A 9,154-nucleotide genomic window follows, 5' to 3' on the forward strand; every position below is an offset into this window, starting at 1 on the left:
CAGATTTGGGCGAAGAGGATTTGAGGTGGTTGCTGCCATTGATTGACTATTGTTTGGCATCAAAAAACAGAGCATCAGGGAATCTACGTCAAAAGAATTGATTGCTTGAAGTTGCTGACGATGACAACCAGACAGTGGGGCACTCTTTCTTTGAGGTTCACTGGTGGAGGAGGAAGCAGAGTCACTTGAAGGCATGACATGAGAAAGCAAAGAACACAGGCCGAGAGGTGGGGAATGAGCCCAGCAAGTGTTGTCATCTCTACATCTGAATTTTGACAGCTACCCTCAAGACAAAATGTTTCACTGCAAGAGTGGACACAGTGAAAATTGAATACATTTTCGACAAGACAAAGGGGGAATATAGATAGGTGTTTTTTTTTCTTTCTCTTTTTCTGTTTTTGTATTCTGACATTTCCTTTTGGGGATTTCAAGACATGCTCAAACTGTCTATCCCAAGATGCAATCTACAATAAAATCTCCTGCAGTAACATGGGGAACTGTGGGTTGAAGAATGCCGCCTGTGAATAAAGTGCCCCAGGTTAAAATGTCCTCACCAACGCAAAAATATATGTCCAATGAAAAGCACGTCACTTTTGCTACATGTATGCTGTCACTGTCTGATCATAACCTTGGAGGTCTGCTCTATATGACTTTTTAACAACCTGAGTTCTCCTGCATGTGCTGTTAAAATGTTTGGAACTAACCAATAAAACAGGATTCATAAAGCCATATATTGAACATGTACCGTTTCTGCTTTGGCTACTACAAAAGTCGTTAAAACGCTTACTTCTACTTTAGAACACACTTCTGTCATTCAAATGTATCGTAGACAGTCGCAACACAGTCAAGGCATGAGATGATCACATTTGGTTTTAATATACTGAAGTTAATGAATGAATGTAATGTCTGAGAAGATGATGAACAAAAAGAATTTTCTGGATGCATGCAGTTCAAAACCAGCCGTAAATACTCATTTATCCATTGTTACAATTTGGGTTTCCTTAAAAGAAGACATTTTATTTTGAAGCCACTTATTATGGCAAATATTTATAGATTTTTGCGATATTTCTCATATTATACAGCAACTGGTAGAGTATAATGTTGTATTTATATTAGTATGAATGTTGTTAAAAACAAACAACATGCTGTGCTCACAAGTATAAAATAAATCCTTTGCTAATGCTGATGACCTAATATATCTATCAGCATGCCACAAACTGAAACACTTACTTATAATAATAATGGCAAAGTCAAAGAATACAGACATCCTGTTTATTGCCCTCTCATGTTATTTAGAATATTTCATTGAAAGAAGTAAGGATGTGTATTTTATTAATATTAACGTCACTACAATAACTAAAACTTGATAAAAAAATAAGAATAAAAAAATAAGCAAAACTGTATATCACCTATGAATAATGTGTCTTTTGTGTGGTATTGCTAAATTATATGGTATGTTTTTGTTGTTTGTATTTATTTTTAAATTGATGTATATTGTACTGTAATCTTGCAACAGTCTTACTGTAAATGCAACATTGGATTATTGATTAATTACTGAATTGTGTGATGTGGCCATTTTAATCGATGTATAGTTTACATATTATATTGGACTGTCTGCAATATTGTGGAAAAGCCCAACTGGTCACTGGAGTTGAGAATTAGTTACTACAGTATACGCATCACATCAGCTACAAGCTTGTAACTATATTTGACTGTATTGTCCCGGTCCAATAAATATTTATTATTATTATTATTATTATTATTATTATTATTATTATCATTATTATTATTATTATTATTATTATTATTATTATTATTATTATTATTATTATCCTTATTATTATTATTATTATTATTATTATTATTATTATTATTATTATTATTGTTGTTGTTGTTGTTGTTGTTGTTATTATTATTAGCTTGTGACTATATTAAGTGCCTGTGATTTAATGGTGATCAGTGGTCCCCTCAACAGTATAAATGGTGAGAAAAAATGAGAAACAATGTTCACAATTTTATTTGATTGTGCCTGAATAATATGGAAAGTTAACAATAACATATATAGAAACATTTTTTTTTTTTGCTCAAAGGCTGTAACTTTGGATTCAATAGGCAAATTGTAGTAATTCCACAAGACACAGGCAGAAACCAAAGAAGTCAAGCCAATGAATGACCTACATTTGTGTTACAATGTCTCTTGTATGAACACAAAACAACAGCAATTCTGTCACATCAATGCTTAGCACGTGAACTAACAACAATAGAAGTGTCCTGGCAGATTCATTAATATTGCACCACTGAAGTAAAAGGCATTATCTAATAATCGAGACACTATTTTCCTTATTACAGGTTAGGTTACCATTAAAATAGCTTTCAAAGCTATGACCTTTGTAGGAGTAAATGATTACATATTTCTACTTTAATATCTTAATCTCTTCGTAATGGAAAAATATTTTTCAATTGCTGTTTCCTTCCTATTTATGTGTATTCATTTATTTATTTATGCTGAATGCAGCCTCAAGCTAAGATTGCAGAGATAGACCAAGCAAAATGAGTTATTTGTTTATTAAAAAAAAGAAAAAGAAAAAAAATGCCGACAGTCTGCCACAGATCTGTCAGTCATCATGATCAAAGAGGAAGCAGACTAATCGTGAATATCTTCATTTTCCGACAGAGATGTGTGTGGCAAGGCTGCTGCTTATTTCCACTGAGAACATGATGAGCAAGCACGCTTTGACCCATGTCTTTTTTTTTTGTGGGTGACTAAATCACCATTAAGGCACCATCTCTGATGTCATAGTAAGCACTGGATTTGACTCCCCCCTTGTTTGCATCTGTTTTAGCAGTTTTACATTTAGCAGAAACTATGATTCAGTTCCATTTATTGGATGGGACTAAAATATGGTGAGAAAAAAAGGAAGTAATTGTCTCACACAATGCTTAATGTGCTGGGGATCATTTTCTTTTTTTGATGAGGTTGTCTCATATGAATGATTACAGTATGTCACTACTTCCCAGAAAGACAAATTATTTCATTGTCATTTCATTTTTGGGAAAACATTTTAGACATTATGAAACTATTAGGGGGTGATTCACGATCCCAAATAAATTGCGCGTTCTCTCAAACAGATTATGTGAGCTGTTGGTGAACATAAGTTATCAACTAAGATTGAAAACTTTTACTTTTTTTACTTATAATTCACAAATAACAGGCGCTAAATTGCATGTTTAGTCCCTTCAACAGATTTCTAACGATGTTGGAAACAGGTGTAAAAGTAGTGGAGAATTCCATATTTAAAAGAAGGCTTTGTGATTTCGGTAGCTGTTTTCTTCACCACTGACAATTTGGGAGAGCACAGAGAATTGGAAGTAGAAGAAGACAAAATAATAGAAAAAATAGAAATACAGTATATTGTCATTTATAATAATTTAATATCATGTTAATATGACCCATCCATCCATTAATTTTCCCATAATTTCCATAATGAGCTAAATGAACTGCACATAATTTTTCCCTTCCAGTCTGTTCGTGTGAACAAGTTTGCGCCAATTTTTGCACATGCAAACCTTTACTAATTTGTTTCCTGAGAGTTCCTTATTCAATGCACATAATTGAAGAGTGGCATTATCATTGCTGTGTGACTCAATTTAAATCATAGGGATTTAACTTTGGAGGTATCTGCAGACTGTTATGAATTCAGATTAAATCACTTCCTGAACGCGAACCATGCAGTCGACAGATATTGGCAATTACCCAGATTTAATTTGACCTTTTCTCAAATGTATAGATTCAAAATTGTTCCCGTTGGACCAAAAGAATACACTCGCAACACTTTGTATAAAACCTCCTATATGTATTGCTTATTGTGCAGAGTTTGCCCAGTCTTGTCTATACATTTTGTTCCCTACTTTTTAAGGATAAAATTACTGGATATTTTATGATTTTACACCCTCAACTGGTTGCCAGCCAATCACAGGGCACATACAGACGAACAACCAAGTGAAAAGGTTTTGAACCGTTTTTAAATACGTACTTAAAATGTCCAAATCCCCTTTCAGCCTCTCAAATGTGAATACTTTGTTTACCTCAGTCCTCCGCGAAAGCCGACAAATTGTCTTTGTGTTTGGCAAAACAAGACATTCATGGACATCATCTTTGACCTTTTGCCCATTTTCTAATGTTTAGAATCAAATATGTATTGGCCTTAGCACCAGTGCTCTGATTCACAGTATTGTTTTCCCACATGTAAAAAAAAAAAAAATAATCAATTTCTTAAAATGCTCATAAATGTTGATCTGAAAGAAGCGTTGTTGGTGCAAATAATTATGACAATAATGACTCACTCACTCCACACACATTATCCCTTAACTTTTACATTACTTCGTAATTCATTCCACTCTCTGTTTTTTCATCTTTTGCCCCGCCTAAGACCAGACACAGTTGCTGGTAAGTTTGGTTTCCAAGTTATAATGACACTGCTTGCTGACAGTATAACTTGCATGCTCTATAATGCTTCAGAACAAGCATTTACAGTAACAAAGGAGTAAGATATTTTTTTTTATATTAATATTGAGTTTTTACTCCCACTACATGACAGATGCTTCAATTGGCCTCATTTATTGTTGCCAAATGACCTTCGCTGATACTACCGACTCTAATACATTAACGGATGGAGATGGATGATGGTGAGGCTCGAGGAAAGGTCAACAAGGCAAGACAAAAGCAGTATGGTTACATAGTATATAGCCCCCCACACAAAAATGTAACCGATCAGTTACCATCGCTTTTGTGGTACAAAAGTCTCTCAACAGATATGACATGGTTTCTTCTGAGCTATTTCTCTTGACTGCTCCCCATCAGCCTCCTTCAACAGGAAGCAAAGTGAACACCACAACTGAGCGTAGATGTTACAAAGTGACAAACAAACAAAACAAGGATGTAGGATGCATAATTAGGCTTACTTCCATGCTGTGAGCTCCAACCAGCCAGCACCAGCAGGCCCTAGCGCTCATGTTGAGGCAACTAGAAGAGAGGCAGGGTCCATAAAAAAAAATAATAATAAAAAATACACACAATCCCAAACCTGTTATTTTCTATTTCTGTGACTGGCTGTCACAAGTCCAGACAAACCTGATATTATTTGAGCAAACACATTATTCATCGTACCAAATAATTTTATGCAAAGATACGATTGTGATACATCGACACATGCATTTACATTCTAAAGAGATTGTTATTTTGTTTTTTGTTTTAATAGTAATGTGTCTTGTGACTGTGAAACAATGTGTAAACCACATACCCATACTGTTCTAACACCAGTATCAATCTATTTCAAATGGGTCTGAAAAGTGTTGTGGTGTTTGTTTTTTTTTGTTTTTTTTTGTTTTTTGTTTTTTTTTGTAGGGGACATATTGGCTTTAAGATGATGAAGAGATATTTGTGTTTAACTCAATTGCTTCAGTGGTCATGTTTATGATTCAGGTTGTTTTCTATATTTTTGTAATGAATTGACAAACATTTTGACAAAGGGTCGACACTGTAAATACTACTACTATATACTATTATGTTATTGTACTACTACATACCACAAATTTGATGTGCTTTAAAGGTACACTCAGTATTATACAGTGGCATCTAGTGGTGAAACAATAAATCATTCGAAAAAAAAAAAATTGTTTGTGTTAGTAGTATGTAAAAACATATGTTGTATCGCATAAACATACTTTTTTTAAATATAACGGTTAGTCTAGAAATCGCAAATTATCTTACATGTCCGAGCCGCGGCTTCTAGTGTCCGCCATGTTTCGCCGCCATCTTTCTGCTACGGGTGCCGTCAAACACAAATTTCAGCGCTCCATTTCTTAACGCGTTTTTGGAACGCACTTCCGGTTTGTATGGCGACCGCATTTCCACGAAGAAGAAGAGTTTCCGGTCCCAGAAGAGAGCATTATCAAGCATCACACTTACTTTGGGAATTTATTTTATTTCAGCGTGACAAAACAAGAGTTTATATTGTAGCCGCATTTGCCAGATGGAGAGAAATGAGGAACAGACTAGGTTTGGGACGTGCCGGTGCCTTCGACTGCTTTCTACTTGACCGGTAAGTAAGAGTACATTTGTGTTTACGTTTTGAGAGCGAGAGAAAAAGTATACACCGTACTAATTAATACGATGTTCGTACCTTTGTTTTACGATCACTGTAGCTGTTGATTAGCAACTCCGCACCACTCGAACGATTTCGTTATGAAGCTACTTGCTTTGAAAAAAAAAAAAAAAAAGATTCCCGCTGGCACGTTATATTTAGAGTAAATGCGCAAGTAATTGTGTAATGTAATGTAACTGTGATTTCGGAGGTATATTTGCCCATAACTTCAATGGAGAATCTAAAGCATAGTGTATTAGTGGAGGAGTTGAAAATTATTTTCGTTGTGGTTGGTGAAAATAGTGTTCTCGAAATTAATTTTCGGCAGGGAATAACTTTCTGGACTTAAATGCTGGCTGTACCGTAAGCACTGCTAGAGTCTGAACTCTCTCACTCAAGTGTGTACTGGTCCATTGTGTAATTGGGTGCACAAGAATTTACAGGCTGCTACGTTTTCCACGGAAATTCGACAAGCAAGCAGCCTTTGCATATTCTATGCAGTATGCAGTCAAGTTACTTTTATCTAGCTAATACAATGTTTTGGGCCCAAAAACTAAAGATCTTACCTCTATTTTGGGGGCTTTGTTGGAAAGTTGGTGACATATAGTAGTACCATCAATTATTCTATTTTATTTTATAATTTTGTTTTTGTTTGTGTCACACTAGATCAACAGCCAAACTTGAGGGGTTCCAGAACCATATTCTGATGTACACAAGCATTCATGCACCGTTTAAATACATCACCGACCTGCAAGAAAAAAAAATATCAAGGGGAGAGTCAGCAGCCAAATTGGAATGCCCCGAATGAGGACACGTGAATGGAGGACCCCAGAAGGCTTCGGTGTTGTACCACCAGTATCTCCACCTACCATATCTGAGCTGCAACAAACTGAAGTCAGCCGACGTCTTGGTATGTCATTTACATATGGACGGCATTGCACACTACATGAACTTTTTGTGTGAAGCAATACGGAATGGTCACATGTACAAGCACCACTTGTTTTACACAGGACCTGCTGACCAGGTGTCTGAAGCCATGGAGTGACTCCTCCCTCACTTTCCTCAGCAAGCCTTTGAAGAATATGATATCATCGTTGGTGGGAACATGCCCTCACTCCATAACATGTACTTGTGCAGTCAAGGAGCATGTCAAACTTAATAAAACCAGCAAACATTGAAGTGACTTCATTTTTACTGCAGTCTGTTCACACAATCAATGGACAAGCCTTCCTTAATTTTGCCCCAATAACATCATAGAGTAGGCGAAAAGTAGTGTTACAGATCATACTGTGTGTTCGGGAGAGTTTGAGGAATGTTGCAATGTTAATGGGGGGCAATGTCAGCACACACACACAAAAAAACAAACAAACATCATGGTATTGAGTTAATCAGATATTTTAGCTGTGTACAACACATACCTGCTCTGTAACACTACTTTTGGCCCAAACCTGTATGTCTATTTTCCATATTTTGAAATGCACAGCGTATTGGTAAAATTCTGGAACAACTGCAATTCATGTAGCTCATTATATTCTAACAGCATTTTTTTTTTTTTTTAGTTAATATGTTCATTTCATGTAGACTTTTATTTTACTTTATTTTATTCATTCATTTTCATGTACTGTACCTTACATTCATTGGACAATGTAGAATTCCTTGTCATTGCAAGCATTTATAATAATTCTCCAGGCTTTTGATGTTTTACATTTCTGGTCATGTAAAACAGTGTTAGGTTAGGTGTCGAATGAACACTGCATGTTGACGCCAAAGGAAATAGTATTTTTTTAGTTATTCAAAATGTACAAATTAACACACAACAACAATATACAAGTTATACAAACTACAAGTGTCAGACATGGACTAATTATATGCCAGGTAAAAAACCTTTGTATTGTCCTCAAGGATCTGGGAAAGTGTCACTTATTTGCTACAAGTCCACCAAGGTGCTGCAGTCTGGGATCCAGGTACAGGAAATCATGGTGGTGCTGATGTGGGATCCAGGTACAGGTACTTGGATATCTTCATGTTCCTCCATGGTCATTTCCTGTACGAGTCTCTGCAAGAAGGTAACAATTGTATGTCAGATGAGGTACCAAACAATGAACTGAAAGTCACTGAGCCAATGAAGTACATTATTACATGAGCAAGACTATTTGTGAAAGCCATGTAAATTCCTGCACATCGAAGTACAAGGAAGCTGTTGTATCTTCAATCAAAACTAATTAAGTTGCTTAGTGATATTTATTAGGTAAAATTGTTCAACATGGTGACAAATCGATATCTGAGTAAAGGGTTTCAAATGTTTTTGTAAGCAGCACTTTTCTGAGTGGTTAGTAGCAACAAGACACGGGGGGAATTACGAGTGAGTTGCAGATGTGTAGTTCAGTTAACACCATTATTTTTGTACGATATACTAAACAATTCAGCAAACGATGTAATCTAAATACCACATATTCCAAGCAAAGGTATGTTTTGAGCCATTCACATGCATGCTCGAATGGAATTATTTTTCCATGATGACATAATTGTACGTTACGAGACACCGCGTTCTGTTCCGCGTTCTCTTCCTCGTCGTCTCTCTCGCCCTCTTTGAGATGGTCCACATGTCTATAAAACATATAACATAACTATGTGTTCTCTGTTGCATGGTTTAGTTGCACTAACAAATATGAACATAGATAGCCATTATCATTAGCTGACGTACAGTATTTCCAAACAATGCCGACAAAAATATTAATTCTGAAATTAAATGACTAAATCACAATTATTAGGGATCTGTACAGTCTGTCTAACAAATGCAATTCACTTACGTCATCACTCGAGGGAATACCAGAAGTTGTTTGCGTTCTGTTCCGGTGAAATTGGTGGTAGGCTGTTGAAGTAGGGTCTCTGGGACGCCGTAGTTCGTGTGCTTAAAATCATTGCATTATCTTGTTTGACCGATAGATGGCGGTCGTGAGCTACACACTGGGGCTTTAATGATATAAGGCTCATTATTTATAGTACTGTAT

The 9,154-nt window shown here is 35.8% G+C and overlaps 1 long non-coding RNA gene across 1 annotated transcript; it reads left to right on the forward strand.

Annotated features, from left to right (window-relative positions):
- Window positions 1–5,731: 5,731 nt before the first annotated feature.
- LOC144013167 (uncharacterized) lies at window positions 5,732–7,322 on the forward strand. The gene is made up of 3 exons (XR_013282158.1): window positions 5,732–6,101; window positions 6,810–7,053; window positions 7,154–7,322. It is a non-coding gene; the product is annotated as an uncharacterized LOC144013167 (long non-coding RNA).
- Window positions 7,323–9,154: the final 1,832 nt, after the last annotated feature.

Source organism: Festucalex cinctus, chromosome 2 (genome assembly GCF_051991245.1).
Source record: "Festucalex cinctus isolate MCC-2025b chromosome 2, RoL_Fcin_1.0, whole genome shotgun sequence".
NCBI classification, from domain to species: Eukaryota; Metazoa; Chordata; class Actinopteri; order Syngnathiformes; family Syngnathidae; genus Festucalex; species Festucalex cinctus.